The following is a 23430-nucleotide window of genomic DNA, read 5'->3' as shown; positions in this document are numbered from 1 at the left end:
GGGAGATTTGATCACTGATTTTGATGCAGATTACAGCTCTTAGATAATGGAAAACAGCATGCACAGGAAAGCAGTTTTTCCCTGGCACCTCCATCAAGTGCAGTCTTGCCCGGAGCACAGCACACCGGCCACGCACACACTATCCAACTGTTCCAAAATCGTCCAGAACACCCACCTCTTAGACTGTTTCTCCAGGGGCTGCGTTAACATCAACTAACTAGCCCCCCTCTCTTAAGAAATGAGATCGGGAGATTGCACTGGGCAAAATTTAAATTTGTCTAGTAAAAAAATCCAGATAAACCAGAAGTCTGACTAAGCCAGGAACAGGTATGCTGTGTAAGACAGCCTGAGTAAAAGGGCCAAAACCCAAATGCGTCACATGACATCATCTCTGAGTGACATTAGCACTTCACCCATAGTGTTCTCAACACCGTTACACTGAGCTCGAAAATGAGGAAAAAGCACCCAAACCCTGTTGCTCAACAGCTTAATAAAAATGCATATGTTCTATTTTTAAATCAGTGAACATCTGTGATTTTCAAATGTCTTCATCATAAATGTAATTAGTGTAATATCCTGGATCAAACATAGAGTATATGGGATCTAAAAAGAAGGAATAATATTATTTTCAGTCTAATAGCACTACCTGTTCTAACTTACTGCTTTATTGTAACAGTCAAATAAAAAATGATGTCTTATGGAAGCAGAGAAATCCAAATCAATCTCTCTTCAAGATAAATATGAGGAAACTAAGGCTTGGAGAGTTTATACACCTTATCTGAGGCCAAATCCTGCCCAGGGCTGAAGCCAGACCCCTGCTTATTCTAGACAAGAAAGACCTGGGTACCAGGAAGTTAGTTCAACGCTTAGTGCTGCTTCCTGACTCACAGCAGCACTGTACGTGCTGGCGGTCAGGTCCCTACAGGCTCCTCGAGTCCTGTAGTTGAAAGTGAGCGAGGGGTGATGTGTGTGCACTTAGCGGTCGGGTCACACCAGGAAGTGTTGTCGACCGGAAGTCCTTCCTCCACCAAAACCCCAATGCCACATGTCTGTGCCAGTCGGTGACCACCCTGATGGGTGAATTTCCCTACCTGGCAGCAATACTCCCCAGCCCAGCCCACAGCTCACCTACCGGGACTTCCTCTGACTGTGGCTTCCCCCCCAAACAGGCAGAAGTGACAGAACAGTGTCAAGTCACTATGGGGGGCGGGGAGACACTGCATCATAAAAGAACACTTTCATGGGTTCTTTGGTTGTTGGTTGAGATGTTACCACCAGTTAAGGATGGGAACACCAAGATACATAATCAGGACGGGACGTTTTAAGTTTGAGTGAAACGGTAGAACAAGAGAAGAGTGGGAAACAGCACCACGGCTTAGAATTAAAGGGTGGTCCTACTTCTTGCTAAAATGACCATTTCCACTTAATGTTTATTCACATGGTTAAGTTATTGTGTGGTGCCCTAGCAATTGAGATTTTCCCGTTTCCAAACCCATCTCTAAACCTCTCTTTAAAAAAACAAAACCAAAAACATGTGCATTTGTCACTAAAATTTATTTTAGCAATAAATCCTATGCCAACAAAGTTGCTGAAATAAGGATGGCAGAGAAAGGAAAAATCCTAAGTGGACACTTAAAGCCTCATTAAAACTGAGTTTACGAAATGCTGGCCCTGCTCTGAGGGAGACACTGGAGCACACCTAGGGCCCGGGAGCGCCTGGGCTGGGCCTCGGAGTGTGTGTACATCCGTTTCTCTTTGAGTGCATCACGTTGGATGTTGGTCAAATGAAGCGCTCAGAGGAAAGCAAACTGCTTCTGCTTGCCAGACAGGCCATAAACTGTCATGGAACACAGAGGAATCCGCTCTGGGGACAATAATTTGTGCTCCAATCAAGAGTCAGAAAAGGTAAATGTTTTGCAGGAAAAAAACAAAAAAAAAAAAGGAAAGGGACAACCCAGGGAGAGCTGAGGCAAAAGTCGCAGAAGAGGCGACCTTCAGAGAAGGAAGACAGGCTTCTCTCCAGGATGCCTGGGCCACGGTTAGAGGGCAGAGTGCGACCCAGTTCTGAAATTCCTGGTCTGCTTTCCCTCGGCCCAACAGACAGGCCTGGCTGCTTACACTCCATGACATAGAAGTGACTTAATGACTGTTTTAAAAATTGTGCAGAAAGAGTTCCGGGTAGCAAAATGCAAGACCAAGCAAACTCAGAGGGAGCCCACGTTGACAAGGCTTTCGCCAGGGATGGCAGGAAGTTCGCAAGGGAACAAGGAGCTGGTGACAAAGGCTTCTGTGCCCATGGGGACACTGCCCGAGGCTCCCCGGGCACCCTCGGCCCCTGCCAACCAGCAAAGCAGGTGTCGAACACATCACACGCACTCAAATTCAGAATGACCGACGCCCCTGCATTTTTCACCCGCCCCGCTCGTCGGCGGCTCTCACAAGGAGTCACCCTCCCCCACCATTCCCGGGGCGCATCTTCCCTTCCTAAAGCCGGGCCAGTGAGGAGGGGTCCTGGGGTCGTTAACACAGCCAGGTGAACTGTGCCACCAAACTGAACGTGGGTCCACCTGCCCAAGGAGCAGCAAAGCCAGTCTACTGACACCAGGGTGTGGTGAAGGAGAGTACAGCATTTATTGCAGAGCCAAGCAAGGAGAACGGGCAGCTAGTGCTCAAAAGCCCTCAAATCCCTGACAGCTTTCAGGGAAGGGTTTTCAAAGACAGGGTGAGGGAGACGGTCACAGGCTGTGCGATCAGCTCATGCTCCGTTCTCTGAATGGTTGGGGGTGAGGTAACGGGGAGGTGTTTTGGGAGACTCAACCTTCTGGTTCCAACTGGTCTGGGGTCTGGGTGTTGGTGGTCAGCACGCAGTGACTTCTTCCACCGGGTGGGAGTTTTAGTATCTGAAAAACAACTCAAGAACATGGCTCAGGATATTATCTACAAGCCCTTGAGGAGGAACGAAAGGTCCCTGACTTTGTTTTATGGCTAAACTATTATGATTTTGTCTTGCTTGACTGCTTTCCTTTGTTTCTGCATTTTTTTAACTTTCTGATTAAATGTGTTCTTTGGAACTCAGGGAAGGCCTAGGAGGCTAAAGCTTTTTTACAAATAAGAGGCGGGGGGCATGGGGGGTTCTGTCCCTGGGAAGGCCCTGCAGGGTCCTCCTCGGTTTCAACTGGCCCCTAATCCCAGGCCCTGCAGGCAACACCCTGCAGGTTTACCCCGGAAGGACACAGGGAAAGTGCCAGTTTGTCAACACTAATGCAGGGCTGGTATGCTTTTCTCAGCTCCACCAGGGAACTTCTATCAGAAAATCTTAGTGGCTCTGTCAAATGTTAAATTTATAAAAATACGGGATCAGGTAACAACCCTGGCAGATTAGATGAACTGTGCACTTCTTAAGAGCAGGAGCCCTGCCTTCTCACATGGTACTGTGGATGCCCAGGACACGTCTGCTAAGTGAACTATTTTTTTTTTTTTTGTGGTACACGGGCCTCTCACTGCTGTGGCCTCTCCCGTTGAGGAGCACAGGCTCCGGACGCGCAGGCGCAGCGGCCACGGCTCACGGGCCCAGCCACTCCGTGGCACGTGGGATCCTCCCGGACCGGGGCACGAACCCGTGTCCCCTGCATTGGCAGGCGGATTCTCAACCACTGCGCCACCAGGGAAGCCCACACAGGTAACTTTTTTTTTTTTTTTTTTTTTTTTTTTACGGTACGCGGGCCTCTCACCGTTGTGGCCTCTCCCGTTGTGGAGCACAGGCTCCGGACGTGCAGTCTCAGCGGCCACGGCTCACGGGCCCAGCCGCTCCACGGCACGTGGGATCCTCCCGGACCGGGGCACGAACCCGCGTCCCCCGCATCGGCAGGTGGACTCTCAACCACTGCGCCACCAGGGAAGCCCTAAGTGAACTATTAAAGGAGCAGATGCAACCACGCGGCCACTTAGGAAACTCCTGGGTGTCAGCTCTGCTGCCAGAGCCCCCGGGTGAAGCACAGCTGCCCCCTCACTGGGGTGCGTATTGAAGGCTGATCACTTTCCATATGATTCAATGCATTAGTTACTTTCCGTAAATATTTTAATTACATGAAGAATATACCTATAGTAGTAACAACAGAAAAAGACATCTTTGTTGCATTCTCATAAATACATTAAATGAAGGCAACTATCAAATGGTCTCAATTTTCTCCCCTGTAAAATAAGGAGTTAAAGTTAAACCTGCAACATCTTAACTACTCCAGGATTTCATATGGAAAATACAGCACAGCTCTGAGTAAACAGCACCGACATCAGTGATGTCCTAGGGTTGATGGAGGGAGTGACGGCGGCTGTGCCACCTGATCCAGAGTGAGCAATGCCTGAAATTTAAAATTTAAGTGAGAAGGGACTTCCCTGGCAGTGCAGTGGTTGGGACTCTGTGCTTCCACTGCAGGGGACCCGGGTTCGATGCCTGGTCGGGTAACTAAGATCCTGCAAGCTGTGCGGTATGACCGAAAAAAAACAAAAATTAAAAAATAAAATAAAATTTAAGTGAGAAAAAGCTATCACACATTTATGTGTCATCAGCAATCACAGAAAGAAGAATGACACGCTTTTTCAATACAATCACCCTCCTAAAAGGACCTTTTGAAGATTAAGAAACAAAAATTGCGTGAGTTACTAGGTCAGAACGATCTAGAATTCATTGGGTCCCATACAGCCTGCATCTCAAACCCAGACAGTCCCTGTCTGTGTCATGTTTTGGTGATGCCTATCTGCTCACACAGAGACCAAAGAAAGAAGCATCCTTTGAGATAAAAAGCAAACTGCAAGGTGGACACAGGGGAGGAAAATCAAGATAATGACACTTGGTGGCCCTGAACGACAGTGAAAAAGAGAGAAAAGAAATGTCTGCTTTCCAATTCTAATTAACCTAGGAAACAAGTCAGAACACATAGCCAAGAACAGTACTCACTGAAAAGAGACGCTACTAAAAAAATTTAAAAGACTATAAACTGCACTCCTTCGTAAAGTGGAACATCAACTTTATGAATGAAGTGTGCATCTTAAGTTGTAAACATTTTCGGTCAATAAAATAAACAAATTTTCCTTCAGAGAAGGAAAGCCAAATTACACGTTTGAGTACAAAAACCTGAAAAAGTGCTAAGTATTGTGTTTCTTTACAAAGTATCATATGTACCAATTAGAAACATTTACTGTAGATAACAGGCTTTGCAGAAGGTTAATCAGAGCCTAGGATTAGAGACCAAGTTGGAAAAAAATTTTTTAACATACTTGTACCTTTATGCCGTGAATACATGAAAGGTCTATCAATTAAAATTAGCTTAATGATCTCAAAAAACCCTCAGAAACCAAAACCTACCATCAGACGTGTTTCTCCTTTAACTCAACAGTAAAACAAGGTAAAAATAAATAAAGTATGGTTGGATATTAATCAGGGAAATCCAGTCAAGGAAAATCTAAATTTATATTACAGAAATTCAAAAAGACAGGACACTCAGTACTTGGAGAAAAAAAAGTCGAAGTCTTAGGGTTTGAAGAACGGTATATAACTACATATTGAAATATAGTCCTGCTTAAATGGTTTGCTCTTTGATGGTACTCAGGTCAGATCAATGCCAAAAGCAAATAAGGAGGCAAACTCGATGAGAGTTTAAACCAAATGTCACCTCTGGGGGTTGTGCGTCTGCAGGGGAGGGACCCACTCATTTATGCCATTCAGAGCAGCAACTCAACTACTCCGAGATTTGTAGAAACTTTCATTAAGCACTGCTACAAATTTTGAGAAGTAGCTGTATTGTTTTTACTTGTTTATTCTCAGGACAAGTCATAACCTACGTGCAACCACGTAACCAAGTCACGTTTTTTAAGTTGTGCGCATTTCTTAAAAAAACCAACCTAATCAAAGAGGTTAATGTGTCCTGTTGGGAAGAGCACTAAAGTAAGATCAGAAGTCACAGTGTGAGATTTCTATCGTAGGAATGAGCGCTGCAGATAAAAGACTAAGTCTTGATTTCAAAGAGAACATAAAACTTCTGCCTGAACCTGGGTCTCTCCTGCTAAACACAATGGTGAGACTGTTCACTGCCATAAAGCAGTGATGCTAATAGAGTAGAATGTCTTCCTCCCAAGTTAGCTGAGAAAAGACAGAGCAAAGAACACTGACAAAACCCTCAAAGAGGTGGGTCTGGGTCAATATCAGAGATGCCCCGCCACGGATGGGAACGGAGACGCAGACTGCGCCCTCCCCCGGGTGTGTCACGCGTGGAGAAGGGCATCGATCAGAATACGAGTCAGCAGCAGACAGGGCAGGGGTGGCGTTACTGCTCCAGCCTCCTTACTGCTGGTAGCCGGACTTCTCATCAGGACCCTGGGCGAAGCCCAGGCCACTGCTCGGGAGCCGCTGAGAGAGCAGGACTGATGGGGCCTCAGTCAAGGTCTTTCTCCTAAGCAGGCAGGGCGCGGGGGTAGGGGAGGGGGCCGGTGGGGGAGGAGGGGAGTGGGGACGGAGGGTGGAAAGAAAGAAGAGACAGACTCCAGGCCACCAGCATCCTAAGCTCAGGATAGAACACGTGCTAGCTTCACTGCATTCAAAAACGCACAAAGTATCCCCCCCCCCCACGGAAACGTCTTTATTTACAGTTTAAACTGTATTACAGTAACACTTGAGGCAAATGTGGAAAGCCGTCGTAGTCTCAGCATTCTAACAAAGGAGTTTCTGTGCTCTGATCAATTCCCTTGCCACTCCCAGCCTCACCGAGCCACCCAATGTCAGGCACAGGCGTGACGATGACAAGGCAGGTCTCCACCTCCGGAAGGGCTCAAACACCTTTGCTTTCTGAGGTGACTCACCGCCACCTGAATTATGTTCTCTTTTTCTTTAAAAGATATTCTTAAGCCAAGTAATATCACTTGCTTCAAGGGTACAGAAAGCAAGTGTGTAAAACAAATGGTCAGAAATTCCCTACTACACCATGGCTCAAATGTTTTTGGGGTTCAGAGTACAGGGAAAAGAATGTCCAAGTGTTTCCTGCAAGCATCATTTAATTTAGATATAGCAGAATCAAATGTTACTAGATTTCCATTGGCTTCCCTTTTGGTAGTTTCGGAACAACCATATAGCATGGGTGATAGAACATTAGTATTCTTCACATTTAAGAGTGATGGAAGAAAGGCATCATCTGAAGAGAGAAACCAAAACGACTACACGTATGTATCATGATCACAGACGGGTGCCGATGGATTCTAATGCTATTCAACATCTATCATCTTCATTCTTGAGCTACTTTGAAAATTTCACATCAACCCCCAAAACACTGCCCTCTATATTTAAAAGATAAGAATATTGCTAAGCATAAAAGGATTATGGGAGAACGTAACTCTTAACGACTCAGTCCAATGGCCAATCACAACCAAAACATTTATGAATTAACTTTTGTGACCAAAGTGTAGACAACTGTCTAATAAACTAAGAATGAGATTTCAGTTAATAACGTAACTCGATATACATGCGCCGCCTGGCGGACAAGCTGGGCGGACACAGCTGTTTGGGGCCCCCTCTGCCCTTTGATGCTCGCCACTCCTGGGGTCACAATGTCTGCCCGGTTCTGAGCACACCTGCTGACAATGTCGTTATTTTGCCTTATCACTGAGGACCGCCACGGGCGGAGAGCGCTGTGTGCCCAGCACCGCCTGTTTTACACGCACCACCTCTTTTAACGCTCATAGTAACCACGGGACATGCACATCATCACCTCTGTTCTGCAGAAGATGATAGAACAAAAGCTACTAACGTGTATTAAATGTTTCCCAAGTGCCACTCTACACAGCAACTCATCCTTCAATGCTCGCAACCACCCCATGATGTGGGCGCTGATGTGGCGGGTGGAGAAGCCGAGGCACGGACAGCGAACGGCTTTCCAACATCACGTACCTTACACACGGCCGAGTCCAGACGCGGACCCAGAGCCTCCTGTTACCAAAGCCACCAGCCCCGGGGAGTCTGGCTGCGTCCCACCTACGAGAAGAGCTCCAACAGCAGGCAGGAAGGGGGCAAGGGGTGGGTTGGCCAGATGTGGACACCCCCCCCCGCAATCCACAAGCCAACTCATAAATCTGGCTGGGACCGTCCCCCCACGTTTCCCTGGAAAAACTCCCTCTAAGGAAAACATGCCTGCCTCGAAGCTGGCACAGCTCCACTGTCCCTGGAGCTTCTGAGCAGCGTGCGAGGTGTCCCAGGATAAAGAGTGCTGGTCTGGACGATGCCCTATGTCCACCCAACGCTCACCCGTCGCTTAGTTCCTGTGGCCGGACCTCCCCGGGCTCTCAGCCATCGAGCAGACAGGCCATGCGTTTCAGCAGAGGTGCATGTGCTTCACGGCCCAGGGGGAGCGCTCCGGGGACAGCAAGGGGACAGGTGGAAGCCAGGCCAGCCTCAGCCAGGCCCTTTGCAGAGGTGGTCCCTCCCATTCCTGCCAGTGACCCCGCAGGACGGACTCCACAGACGTTTGCTGAGTGAACACATGCAAATAAGGGAGAGGAGGGAGGAGAGGAGGGAAAGGCGGCAGGGGAGGAAGGCAAGGAGGGAGGGGGTAAACAGGAGAGAAACGGCAGGAAAATGAGGGGGGGGGGACACCCGAATTCCGCTCAACAAATAAGGGGTCGTCGGTACTTTATGATCGTCAGATGTATACACGAGGGTAATAATATACTTTTTAACATGTAATTACCTTTGATTTCCCTTTCAGGCCGTAGTCTTGTTAACTTCCAACTGAAGACTCAAAAACAACAGGAGAGGTGCCCTGGATGTCCAGCTGGAGACTAAAATAAAAGAGCACAGATTATTATTATTATTCTGGAGAAGAGAACTGATGAATTTTTCAAGTATCATTAAAAAGAAACCGATTTTTGCTGAGTAACGGGGACAGGATATTTCCTAACATACCTGGGAAAAAAAACTGGGTCCAAAGCCTCTTTCCAATATAGCTGCTCTAGTAAACTTTAAATCGATTCAGAAAGAAGACAAAAATCAACTATAAGGTAGGCTATGTTTGTGCATTTAATGGAAAACAACCAAACGGGCCTGTGGGCTGCCACCAGCCCGGAGACCCCGGCAAGGCTCCGCCTCACTCCAAGCTCAACAACGCCAGTGCAGCAGGGCATCCCTCCAATTCACAAAACCGAGCAGGAAACGATGCAGCCCCCTCACAAGCAACCGCACAACCGGGTGGCGAAGAATACATTGTTTGTACTGCAGAAACTTTGTTCATGTTGGCAAGGGGATAAAATACTGCAAGTCAGCATTTTCTCTTAGCGTGTCCTCCAAATGCAGTTCCTCCCCGAGCTCACAAACACGTGCCTTGCTGTCCCGGCTTTCTCTCTCCTGAAGCAAGGACAGCCCTGGGAGGTGACACTGCCCCACTTTTTGAGTATTTCATTTTTAGGAAGGAAATCATTAACATTGACCGGGCACATACTCAGGTCCAGAAACAATGAGATTCCACTTTACAAAGGGGGCAAGAAACTGAGGTTTTTTGAGGAAGGTCGTGTCCCCAGGTCTGAGTGACACGTAGGTGTTCTCACTCTGTTTGGAGATACTTGGATGAATCATGAAAGTGATTGTTACCCGGACATCTGGCGACTCAAGAAAATATGTTGGAAAACTTAACGTCTTCTCCTCTAGCATCTGCTTTCGTTGGAAGCCACGAGCCCAGATAACCACATCTTTTCTTCCTTGACACTGGGAGCCAGCGGACAGGGGTGGGAGTTGCTCTGACTGTAATAGTTATGTGTTTTGTTGAGATTTACTCATGTTTTGCATGGGTGTAGGAGTAACCAACAGTAAAATTTTTAAGGAGGCGCTTGGGACTTCAACAGATGATGCCCGAGAACCACTTCATTGAGGTCGACGCCAGCTTCCCAACCATCATTAGCTCCTCTCTGGAGAGATGCGTAATGAACAGTGTGCCAGGAGTTTATGAGGAAGGCTGCAAATCTTGACCTAGATTTTGAATAGCTTCAAAAAACTAAAAAGCAAGCCTGAAAATGTCTGTTTAAATAACAACTAAGACTGATAATTCCCACTCTCACGTTTAAAACTTTCAAAATAATCTACTTTCTCTTATTACCTGGCAATGTTCAGCAAGAACATAAAGCCAGCATTAGTACTCAGTTAAAATGAAATATAAACTCCAAGTTCTACGGCTCTTTTTGATTGTTTACTGCCTGCAATTTAAGATGGTATTTTATTTGCCTGCTGAAACATATGGGATTCCAGGAATTCAAGTGAATAACATCATAGACATTTATAAGGACATTAGAGAAATTCTAATCCAAAATATATCTGGGCCCATTTAAATTGATTGTGACCCATAATAACAAAGTAAAAAGTTTGGTATTTTACTACCTTGAAAACAGTATTTTTTGTTTTGTCCTAAAATTGTATGAAAAATTCCTTTTCATCTTTATCATTATTTTTGCCCTTTCCTTCTCATACTTTGGAAGAGACAAAGTAACAAAGTGCTGAACTTCTACCCTAACAATTCAGAGACAGAAAAGTTACACAATTATCATCCGGATGGGGAATAACACCATATATGAAGAACTTCAGGTTGGAATTATCTTCAAAGTTGTCATGTGACCTCAAAACCATCCTGATAGAAATAAGTCATAGCACATATTCTTTCAGTTGACTCCTTTCATTTCAGAAATGAAATGAAACCCCAGAGTGGTCAAGTGACCTCTCCAAAATCCCACAGCGAAGATGGTCCTAGATCTCAGATCTGCCAATCTGAGTGCCAACCCAGTGCTCTATTAGATCATAGTTTCCATATATAACTTCTTAAGAGCTCATAATTTCATCAATCTTTCTACACATCCATTATCCTACACAGCATGGACCCCCCCCCCCTTGATGAGCCAACCCAACTTTATATTAATACAAGACACAGCTCAAAATGATCAAGAACATACTCTGCCTTTGGCTCTATGGATACAGCTAGATTAAACCATTAAGGCCCATGAGAAATCTGAAACCAAATTTGGGATTCTCTTAGGATAACTAACCTAGAAACATCTACTCTACAAATAGATTTACCCCATCTTATTCATAGCCAAATTATAATCATAGCTTTGCTACAATACATTTTTTCAAGGGGATTTTATAGATAGCTCTCAAGCAAAATGTAGGTATTCTACAGCTTACATTAGCAGTTTCTAAAGTAAGGATTTCAAGATAATTTACTATTAGATCCATCAGTTTAGACGGACTCTTATTCTCTAAAACTCTGGAATCATTTAAGAGCCCTTAATTTACCCAGATCAGCAGCTTAGCATCACCAACAATCATTTGTTGACTCCCCAATAATTTACAGGGTACAGCGGAAGATGCAAGGGAACCAAAAAGCACGGAAGGATGTCCCTGCCTACTACAGGCTGCCGACTGGGGTCAATTAAGGGGCCTTCACAGTGGCACGGGAGTCAAGGCTCACACACGATGGAAGCACACGTGTGAGAGTACACGCTTAGAGAGGCAGTTAGTACCTTCACATGTGGTTTTCCCAGAGATTATGAGTTGATAGATTCAGTAAAAAGTACATGTAGCGAAGCAGGCAAGAAAAATTAAAATAGGCCAACAGATGACAAGAGATTTCCCTCTACACGCCCGAAAGAAGAAAGAAAAATGGTGCAGGAAACAAAATATCCATTAAAAAGATTCCTTTCCTGAAAATATGTCAGCAACAAAATACCTCCCTTATAATTTTTCGTATTAACTCATTAATGGTATTAAAACTCAGTGCCCAAAAACAACATCATGAAAAAAAAAAAAGACAATCTAAATGAACATTTTCAACAAAGATAACAAACAAATGCCAAGTAAGCACAAGGGCTCATCAACATAATTAGTCAGTAGGGAAATGCAAAATAAAACCTTAATGAGGTACCACTGTACACGCACTAGAACGGCTAAATTTAAAAGGGCAAAAACATCAGGTGATGGCATTGGATCTGGAGCAACCGGGAGCCTCATTATAACGCTGGTGGAAAATTCAAAACGTTGCAGGCACTTTGAAAAATAATTTGGCAGTTTCTTGTGAAGTTAAACATACACTTACCATACGACCCAGCAATTCCACTCCTAGGTGTTTACCCAAAGGAAACGTAAAGACACAAATTCCACACAAAGACTTGTACAAGAATGTTCATAGTAGTCTTATTTATAATGCCCCAAATTTGAAAGAACTACAATGTCCATCAAGTGGTGAATGGATACACAAATTGTGGTGTATGGCACAGGGGCTGTACTTAGTAATTCAAATATGACTGAACTACCGATGATACAACAAATAAGTGCATCTCAAAAACATTCTACTATGGGAAAGAAGCCATACGCAAAAGACTAAATATATAAATCCACTTATAGGTAATTTTAGAGAAGACAAACTATTGCACTAGAAAGCAGATCAACTGTTGCCAGGGGTCAGGGTGGCGGTAAACGCTGACTGCAAAGAGGCATAACAGCCCACACCGGGGAATGGAAAAGTTCTATTTCATGACCGTCGTGGTGAGGACATGATTGTGCTTGTTTGTGAAAATTCATTGAATTATTCATTAAAATCAGTTAATGTAATCGTATATGCATTATATACCTCAACAAAACTGATTAAAAACAAACAAAACGGGCTTCGCTGGTGGCGCAGTGGTTGAGAGTCCGCCTGCCGATGCGGGGGACACGGGTTCGTGCCCCGGTCCGGGAGGATCCCACGTGCCGCGGAGCGGCTGGGCCCGTGAGCCGTGGCCGCTGAGCCTGCGCGTCCGGAGCCTGTGCTCCGCAACGGGAGAGGCCACGGCAGTGAGAGGCCCGCGTACCGCAAAATAAATAAATAAACAAACAAACAAATAAATAAATAAAATAAAATGTTATGTAAAAGAATCATGACTCCAAACGTGTGACGATGGAACAATTTCCTAATACGAATGTCAAATATAGGTCAAAAGAACCCAAATTGCATTCATTCAACAACTATTTCCTGAAGGGCTACCATGCCTTAGTCACTAAGCTAGATGGGAAAAAGCACCAGGATTAAGTAGGAAAGAGCCCTTGACCTTACAAAGTTCATCATCCAAAAAATGTAAGTAATGCACTCCACGGAAGTTATGAACTAATCAATCTGGAAAAGTCCTACCAGTTTATTTTTCAGCTCTTAGCTACGGCATAAATACTAGTGAAGTTACAGGCTGAACTAAGAGAAGCATTGACTTCAGTGCAAATATACTCAAGTACTACTCTGCTCTAAACGGGTCGGCTGGTGTCGGGGTGTGGGTAACGATGTTCTGTTGCGCTCTGGACGTACTCCTCACAAGCCCCCTTCCGAAGGCCAGCTTAGGTGCCTGAATCTTCTGTAGAGCTGCCACTCACCCCGGAACCCCGCCACACGTCTAAGACGATGCCTGAGCCTGGAACTACCCAGCACCTATGACACAATCCAGGCTGGTAAGAGCGTTGGGTACCCCCAGACCTTGACAACTGAGGCTCGGACAGTTAGGGAGGGGACCTAGAAATATTTCAATTAACCGAGGAAGTTCCTGGCGGGGGCTGGGGGTGGAAGGTAGACCGTCCTGTAGGAGAAGAGACATCGTTCTGAGTGGCAGGGGTTAGAGAGGCAGGTGTGGATCGTGATAAAAGCATTCCAGCTTTGAACGACCTCCAGTCTGAACACAGTGCCTCCTAAGGTAGGGAGACCCGGCGGCAGCACGTTTGCTGAACTGAAAATGTGCAGCCACGCTCTCGTCCTCGTATTTCTCCACCGTGGGGCGCCTGGATCGTTATTGGCACCTCTCAACCCGTCTCCCAAAGCCCAGATTGTCAGCCTTCCACGTGGCAGCGAAAACGATCTTTTTATGTCGGATTATGACCATGCCCTGCCACCCTGCCACCCTGCCACCCCTGGCCGCTCCCTCAATGGCTCTCCATCACCCCCCCTCAGCCTGAGCAGCTCAGACCATCCCTCCTTCGAGAAGCATTTCCTCGATCTCTCCACGCTTTTACCGCTTTGTCCATGCCCATGGTACCCATGGTACCCATCTCCATGCAAGCATTCACCCCAGGTAGAAAGATTAGGCACGGCTGTATCTCCCCGATAAACCATAAACCCCGCCTGGTTATCTCAATCCCTAAGACGTGACCCCTAGGCTCCCAGGACGTGACACTTCACAGATACTGCTGAATGAGCCAGGGATTCTAAGGTAGTCCAGTTCTGCATGTCCTGTCTGCGCTTATACCCATTGGCAGCGTATCAGCGTGGGTTATTCCGCTGGTACAGAATAAGTCAGGGCCGATGTTCCAACATCTGGAGGCCACAGCAGATGGAGAAGGGCACCTCTCCAAGGAATCCAGGCAGCCTGAGCTGGGATACGTCACTGCGTCCAAAGTGCTGACCCGATGGATTCTCTCGAGCGTTCTTCAATTGGCTGCGATCAATGCTGCTTTCACACCTTCACCAACCACGTGACCTTGGGTAAGGAAACCTCTCTCTCAAAGCCCAGATTTCCTGGTCTGAAAATGGAGATGACGATGGCCCTGACCTCAGAGGGTCAGTGCAAAGATTCGATGCCAGAGTATCACAGAGGAGTCAGCAAAGGCATGAGTCCGGGGCGCTCACCTCACTGAATGGGGGCTGATCGCGAAGCAACCTCTTCCTGCTCACTTTTCGTCAACAAGTGGAAATAATACCTACTTTGGAGTAAGGTGTTTCAGCAAAAATGTGTAAAAACGCCCGGCACAGAGGAGTCACTTGATTATGAATCACTGATTTTGAAACATTCTAGAAATGTACCTTTTACTTCCAAAAAGGCAGGATTATACAACTAGAGACATCTTCCTGAGGTTCAGACGGAAAAGACCATAATCACCTCACTGTCATGCTCTTCACACGCTGTGAATTCACCTTGAAAAGAGGCCTTTTACGTGCTCCAATAATTCATTTATTTGGACTGAGTTGAAACAGATCCTCTATTTCTCTAGGCATTTTTTTTTTTTAAGTATACTGAAAAGTTTCATTAAATTCACTCAGATGTATCCCATCACTTTTGTTCATTGATTCTTTAGACACAATAACACTTAGCAAACCCACATATATCCAAGACAAATTTCTGAAGAATGTCATAATGGAAAAACCTGTAAAATGCTTATGGCAGTGTCACAATTTTTTTATTTTCAAGGATAAATGCACCTGGTTCTAAATAATACTTTTTTTTTTTTTTTTTTGTTATACGCGGGCCTCTCACTGTTGTGGCCTCTCCCGTTGCAAAGCACAGGCTCCGGACGCGCAGGCTCAGCGGCCACGGCTCACGGACCCAGCCGCTCCGCGGCATGTGGGATCCTCCCGGACCGGGTCACGAACCCGCATCCCCTGCATCGGCAGGCGGACTCTCAACCACTGCGCCACCAGGGAAGCCCTAAATAATACCTTTTTTAAAAAGTGTTGCAACACCTCAAATGTTCATTTTTAACACTCTTCAAAATGGGACCCTGACACACAGCTTATTATACAAATACACGGTTGTTGTTTTTTTTTTAAATTTTGGATTATATTGTACATACTGGGTTTTTTATTTTATTTTATTTATTTTTGGCTGTGTTGGGTCTTTGTTGCTGCACGTGGGCTTTCCCTAGTTGCAGCGAGAGGGGGCTACTCTTTGTTGCAGTGCACGGGCTTTTTTCATTGCTATGGCTTCTCTTTGTTGCGGAGCACAGGCTCTAGGCACATGGGCTTCAGCAGTTGTGGCATGTGGGCTCAGTAGTTGTGGCTCGTGGGCTCTAGAGTGCAGGCTCAGAAGTTGTGGAGCACGGGTTTGGTTGTTCCGTGGCACGTGGGATCCCCCCGGACCAGGGCTCGAACCCGTGTCCCCTGCATTGGCAGGCGGACTCTTAAGCACTGCACCACCAGGGAAGCCCCAAATACATGTTTTTAAACCTAGCATGGTATAAACTGGTTACAACCCAATTACGAATATTGTCATTTTCCAGGGTTTTAATGATTCTGAGTCAGTAGCTGGAAATAATAGCTCATTTAGAAAAGATTAGTAAAATAACAAAGCAAGCGGAGTTTATAGTGGTTCCCGACTAAATAACAGCAGCAGCGGGGTGGGACTGTTATTTAGATGCAGGAACCTGAAAGTGAACAAGAGTGATATTGCCATATTCTGTGGGACTAATGTGCTACCCTGGGAAGAACGAACAGAGGAGCTTCCTTCCTTAAAAATTTTCAAACTTGTTCAACACCAGGGATTTCCCAAATCCAAAATATATTAAGAGAGATTTTCTTTTTGGTCAGCACGGTTCTCCCAACGTCGCTGTACCTCTCACACCATTTACAAAAATAAACTCAAACCGGATTAAAGACCTAAATGCAAGACCGGAAACCATAAAACTCCCGGAAGAAAATCTAAGCAGAACACTCGCTGACATGTGTTGTAGCAATCTTTTTTGATCTGTCTCCTTGGGCAAAGGAAACAAAAGCAAAAATAAACAAATGAGACCTAATTAAATTGAAAAGCTTTTGCACAGCAAAGGAAAACCACCGAAAAGCCAAAAAAGACAACTTCCTGAATGGGAGATGATATTTGCAAATGGTAGTCTGATAAGGGGTTAATATCCAAAATATATAAGTAGCTCATACAACTCGATATCAAAATAACAGACAACCCAATTAAAAAGCGGGTAGAGGATCTGAATAGACGTTTTTTCCAGAGAAGACACACAGACGGCCAACAGGTACATGAAAAGATGCTCAGCATCACTCATCAACAGGGAAAAACAAAGCAAAACCACAAGGAGATATATCACCTCACGCCTGTCAGAGCGGCTATCATCAAACAGACCATAAATAACAAATGCGGGTGAGGGTGTGGAGTAAAGGGAACCTTGTGCACTGCTGGTGGGAATGTAGACTGGTGCAGCCATTATTGAAAACAGTATGGAGGTTGATCAAAAAACTAAAAACACAAAGTTACTATTCTTCTTTACCCAGCAGACACCATTGCAGAAAACATGTATTTTGTAGTTACTCAAATTTTTATGTGCAAAATCCCTTACTAACCTACATTATGAAAAATATTTCTTTCAAGAAAAAAACATAGGACTAAGGAACTCATTACAACCTAAGGCAGAAAGCATTTATCTTATCTGGAGGCTGATCTTTAATTTATTTTTCAATTCTTCTATTGTGCGAAATACATATAATACAAAACTTACCATCTTAACCATTTTTAAGTGCACAGTTCAGTGGTATTAAATACATCACAATGCTGTTCAACTATCACCACCATCCATTTCCAGAACACGTTTTATCTCGCAGAACTGAAACTCTAGACCCATTAAACAATAACTCCCCATTCCCCCTCCCCCAGCCCCTGGCAACCACCATTCTAATTTCTGTCTCCATGAATTTACCTAAGTATTACATATTAGTGGAATCATATGGTATGTCTTTTTGTGACTGGCTTATTTCACTCGGCATAAAGTCTTCAAGGTTCATCCATGTTGTAGCATGGGTCAGAATTTCTTTCCTTTTTAAGGCTAAATATTATTGCATCATGTGTATCGACAACATCTTGATGAGTCATTCATCCTTTGATGGACACTTGAGTTGCCTCCATATTTTAGCTATTGTGAATGATGCTGCTATGAACGTGGGTGTACAAATATTTCTTCAAGACCCTGCTTTAGATTCTTTTGGGTGTATACCCAGCAGTGGAATTACTGGGTCATATGATAATTCTACTTCTATAAATTATATTTTTTAAATGACTATCTATTAAATAAGTCACTATGTTCCTTGAAAAACAAACACAGAAATTATGTAATATTATTTAAATAACCCTAGAATATCATGCCAAGAAATTTGGTCAACAAATTTCTGTTTTTCTGCTATGATTATAAACTGGCAATTTTCCATCCTCCTGGGCATCTCTAAATACCAAATAAGAGAGAGCGTTGATGAGATTAAAGTCTCCTTTTTTTTTTTCTTAAAACATTAATCTCCACAGTATAGTCAATGTTGGACTACAGGGGCTCCAAGTATCACTTAAGCTGTTTGAAAGACACACAGACCTTATGCTCATCGAGCACGTGGGCACAGCTTTCCCACATTATTTTCTGGTCCTCAAGAGAACAAACCTGTTTCACAACCCTGAGGTTTGGGGCTCTCCTGTCTAGGTGGGAAATGTAACCGGAGACCCCTTCAAGTGCTTTCCAGAGCCAGTTGCAATGGTTTCAGGCCGAAGATTCTCTACTTTGAGCTTTCTCTAAAAACAAAGCTAGTCATCTCATTAACAAGCAAGCGGAGAACAGTGCCAACACCAACACTGGTCTCTTCTGCTCCCCTACAAAACTTCAGCATGATATCCATAAAATGGAATACAATCGATGGGGAGGCTTTTTGTGAGCACTTCAGCAGGGCTTTATTGAGGCATCCTGCTTTATAGCATTACACTTGTTTAATCTGGGAAAATACATATAACATACAATTTACCACTGTAACCATTTTTAAGGATACAGTTCAGTGGCATTACGTCCATTCATACTGTTCTGTGACCGCCACCACCGTCCATCTCCAGAACCCTTCATCTCGAAAAATGGGAATTCTGTACCGGTTAAATATTAACTTCCCGTTCCCCTCTCCCCCAGCCCCTAGCAACCACCACTCTACCTTCTGTCCCTAGGAATTGGACTATTCTAAGTACTTCCTGTACGCGGGATGGTACAGCAGTGGTCCTTCTGTGACCGGCTCACTCCAGTCGGCACCATATCCTCCGGGTTCATCCGTGGGGTAGCGGGTGTCTAATGGGCACCTCTTTACTTCTCATGTCACAGGATAGAAACGTACAGACAGACAGGTGCTCTTCACCTGTGAAGCCCTGAGAATGGACGGGCTAAATCTACACCACTGTGCTTCTGACAAGAGCCTGACCGCAAAGGGCCCCTCCAGAACGACAAGTGTCGCCAGCCCTGCAGAAGGCTGCCGTCAGCCCCCTTCTCCCTGGTGCGACCCCCAAACCTTCAGCGCTGCCCCCCAGCATGTGAGCAAGGGCAGGTGTGGGCCAGGCTACTGGCACGTCTGTAAAGTAAGTCAGGGTGAAGTTTCACCGAGGGCCAAACTTTTCATCTTCAGTGTCTGCTACAGGCTCTCTTTAGGGCTTTGAGAAATGAACGTCGATAGGAAGGGAAAGAGGGACGCTATGAGTAAACACCAAATTAATGGCTCCGTAAGGCAGTTCTGCTATCCTAACGGCATGGTAAGAAATACGGCTTGCTCCTTAAAATAGGGCATTTAGTATATGATCGTTTGTAGCATTTTTTGGCTGTTTGGCTCTTTTATGTAAGCCTCACTTTTCTAACTAAATCGTATGTTTCACAAACAGTCTCTGAATTCTTTTATGTCCATCATGTTCTATTCTCAAATCAATGTCCACAATAAAGTAGGTGTTAGATTAAAATATTATGGGTTGATCAAAAGGGATCGATAGGACAATCTAAAACATAAAAAATAAATTGATTAATCATCAAGTAAAGTGGTTAAACCAGGTAGTATTTATATCTTGGTGGTTAAAGGTATACTTGTTCGGAATTAAATGACAATACATTTAACACCACTGACTTGGAACCTGAAACATGGTAAATAATCCATCACCTTTAAACCATTAGTAGTAGGACCGTTATTGCAATGGACTGAATGTGTTCTCCCCAAATTAATATGTTAAAATCCTAAACCCCAATGTGATGGTATTGGCAGGTGATTAGGTCGTGAGGATGGAGCCCTCAGGAATGGGGTTAGTGCCCTTATAAAAGAGACCCCAGAGAGCTTCCTTGCCCCTTCTGCCAAGAAAGGACTCAGAAACAAGATTGTTGTCTATGAACAAGGAAGCCAGGCTTCATGATGCATGGAATCTGCCTGCACCTTGAACTTGGACCTCCCGGTTGCCAGAACTGTGAGAAGTAAATGTCTACTGGGCAAACCAGCCAGTCTGGGGAGCCACCCAAAGAGACCATGACAGCTATGAATGCACTTTACGCCCATATCTTTAACTCTTCCTGTTCTCTGACCTACATTTGATTAGGCAATTTCATAACTGAAAAGGAGTTTGTCTCGGGGCAAGTCCTAGAGAACAATGTTTGATTTTATTTTTTATTCCCTTTCAGATATCCTGTTCTGTTGGCAGTTATCAGTAACCAGTGGTGGCCCATTAGAATAACACAGATATCACAAATTTTAGGCTCGAGAAAAGGAAAAATTAGAAGACTGTCACTCAATACATTCAATTGGGTACTGATCTTCTGCCACTGCTTTCCATGGGTCAACCCAGGGCCACAGGGCAAGGGAACTCACTGATGGACTTCATACTTTCAGGCATTTATAGCCATAAAAGGAAACAAAATTGAGTTATTTGTAGTGAGGTGGATGGACCTAGAGCCTATCATACAGAGTGAAGTAAATCAGAAAGAGAAAAACAAACACCATATGCTAACACATATATATGGAATCTGAAAAAAAAAAAAAAAAGGTTCTGAAGAACCTAGAGGCAGGACAGGAATAAAGAAACAGACATAGAGAATGGACTTGAGGACACAGGGAGGGGGATGGGTAAGCTGGGACGAAGTGAGAGAGTGGCATGGACATAGATACACTACCAACTGTAAAATAGATAGCTAGTGGGAAGCAGCCGCATAGCACAGGGAGATCAGCTCGGTGCTTTGTGACCACCTAGAGGGATGGGATAGGGAGGGAGACACAAGAGGGAAGAGGTATGGGAACATATGTATATGTATAACTGATTCACTTTGTTATAAAGCAGAAACTAACACACCACTGTAAAGCAATTATACACCAATAAAGATGTTAAAAAAATGCATATATGACTTCCATTTCCAGTTAAGATACAGGGCACATGAAAGGCCTTTGATCTCATGGTAAGAAGAAATTTCACCTGGACAAAATGAAAACATACTTTTCTATGAGTCTAGGAAAGAGGAATAAATACATAGGAGCCTTAATGATCCTAATTTCAACAAGAAAAAAAGGCCTTTGCAGGCGAGCTGAAAGCCCATGGAGGTTCCATATCTGAGGGCTGTGCCCTGCCAGCCTGGATCAGGGGAGGAGGAGCCCTCAGAGAGACTCAGCAGGTACGGGAGGGACAGACAAGCCTGACACAACAGTGAGAACTGGTAGAAGAGACTGGAATCTGCAAGAACAACAAGTGAAAAGCAAATCACCTTTCCTAGTAAGTCTGTCCCAACCCCCAAAATTATCTGAGAAAGTAACGGTATAAAGTTTAGAAAACAGAGAGAAATCACACAGCCTATACATTGTTATGATGCTTCCATCTCTGAAACCAAAGGCAAATCAAAAATAGCTAAAACTGTAGTCCTACCCTCTCCAAGCTGAAATACTGACAAAGATGAAAAAGGCAGATTAGGTGAACTCAAACTAGTTAGGAGAGTAACTCTGACTTTAGCTCGATTCTGAGGGATCTGAATGTCCACTTCTCACTCCACCCTTGCACTGTCTGACAAGTGAAACAAAATATTATACTTCAATCTATTACTTTATTCACAACCCCAGGCATACAATTTTTAAAATTACAAAGCATATAAGTAAATAGGAAACTGTGATCGATAATTAAGAATTAACACAGTTAATAAGAACAGAATCTCAGATGACCCCACTAATGAAATTAATAGTTAGTACTTTAAAAGAACTATAATAAATATGTTAAAGAATTTATAGGAAAGTAAGTATATAATGGGAAAAGAGATTGATTATTTTAGGGTACAAAAGAAACTCTAACATAGAACTAAATAAAAATCTAGGACTAAAAATACAATATTTGAAATTAAAAATGTACTGGATAGACTTGCTAATTGGACATTGCAAAAGAACAAGTCAGCAACCTTACATTTTCCAAATTAAACAGAGAAAAAGAACAGAAAAAACGAACTAAGTATCAGTGACTTGGGAATCAGTATCATTTATTGTGATTAAAAAATATGGTAATTAGAGAAGAGGAAAGAGAACAACAGGATTAAAAATATTTGATGAAATGTGAATAAAATGTACCAAATTTGATAAAATCATCCCACCAACCCAAGAAGCTCAATGAATCCCAGGTAAATACAAGGAAAACCAGACCTAGGTACATCGTAGTCTAATTGCTGAAAATAAAACATAGAAAGAAAAAACTTTTAAAAAGCGGCGGGCGGGGGGTGGGGGAAGACACACTAGGAACAAAGATAATGATGGCCAACTTCTCATCGGGGACAAGGGAACAGAATGGAACAGCATAGTTAAAATGCTAAGAGGAAAAAAAAAGCTACCATCCTAGAATCCTATACGAGGCAGAATTACCCCCAAAAATGAAGGCAAATTAAAGAAGTTTCCTGTTAAATGAAAGCTGAACACTTTGTTACTAGCAGACCCACATTACAATAAATGATTGAAAAAGTTCTTCAGGTTGAAAGGAAATAGTACCAAATGGAAAAACTCACATATACAGGAAGGAATGAAGAACACGGAAATGATAAATGTGGGGATAAATGTAAAAAAAGTATCTTTTTAAAAACTTTTTTTAAAAAAGGTAATTGGCTGTAAAGCAAAGCATAATAATATATTGTGGAGTTTATAGCATATGTAGAAGTAAAATATATAACAACAGCACAAAGTATGGGAAGAAAGTAAACGGAAATATATAGTAGCAATATTCTTAGATTAAATGTTAAGCAGTGGGCTTCCCTGGTGGCGCAGTGGTTGAGAATCCGCCTGCCGATGCAGGAAACACGGGTTCGTGCCCTGGTCCGGGAAGATCCCACATGCCGCGGAGCAACTAAGCCCGTGAGCCATGGCCGCTGGGCCTGTGCGTCCGGAGCCTGTGCTCCGCAACGGGAGAGGCCACAACAGTGAGAGGCCCGCATACCGGAAAAAAAAAAAAAAAAAAAAAAAAAAAATGTTAAGCAGTAATATTAATTCAGTGTAGACAATGATTTTATATATATGTATATATATCCCTTGAGCAGCCAGTAAAATATAAAACGAAACCTTGGCTAAAAAGCCAAGGAGGTAAAATAAAATACTAAAAATTACTTGATTAATCCAAAATGAGGCAGGAAAGAAGAAAAAAACACATCAGACAAACGGAATACAAATAATAAGAGAGCAGACTTAAAATCAGCCATATCAATAATTATATTAAATGTAAATGGAGAAAATCCTCAATTAAAAGGGAGAGTTTGTCAAAACTGGATAAAAAAGCAACATCTAACTATATGCAATTTATAAGAAACATCCTTTAAGTGTAAAAACCAGGTAAGTCAAAAATAAAAGAATACAACATATATATATTTATAAAATATAGTAATACGATATATACTATATCATG

At 43.8% G+C, this 23430-nt stretch overlaps 1 protein-coding gene across 5 annotated transcripts in view; it reads right to left on the bottom strand.

The window, feature by feature from the left end:
- FAM110B (family with sequence similarity 110 member B) overlaps nucleotides 1–23430 on the bottom strand; it is a 133177-nt gene that overhangs the window by 92146 nt on the left and 17601 nt on the right. For 4 of the 5 annotated variants that reach the window (XR_010837468.1, XM_067017332.1, XM_067017330.1 and 1 more), the window contains exon 2: nucleotides 8730–8820. The gene's annotated coding sequence lies outside the window, so the exon portion shown is untranslated. Of the gene's footprint in view, nucleotides 1–8287; nucleotides 8511–8729; nucleotides 8821–23430 lie in introns of all 5 variants that reach the window. The other variant, XM_067017331.1, reaches the window with a different exon arrangement.

Source organism: Kogia breviceps, chromosome 17 (assembly GCF_026419965.1).
Source record: "Kogia breviceps isolate mKogBre1 chromosome 17, mKogBre1 haplotype 1, whole genome shotgun sequence".
Lineage (NCBI taxonomy): Eukaryota > Metazoa > Chordata > Mammalia > Artiodactyla > Physeteridae > Kogia > Kogia breviceps.
This window is presented reverse-complemented; position numbering and strand designations above follow the sequence as displayed.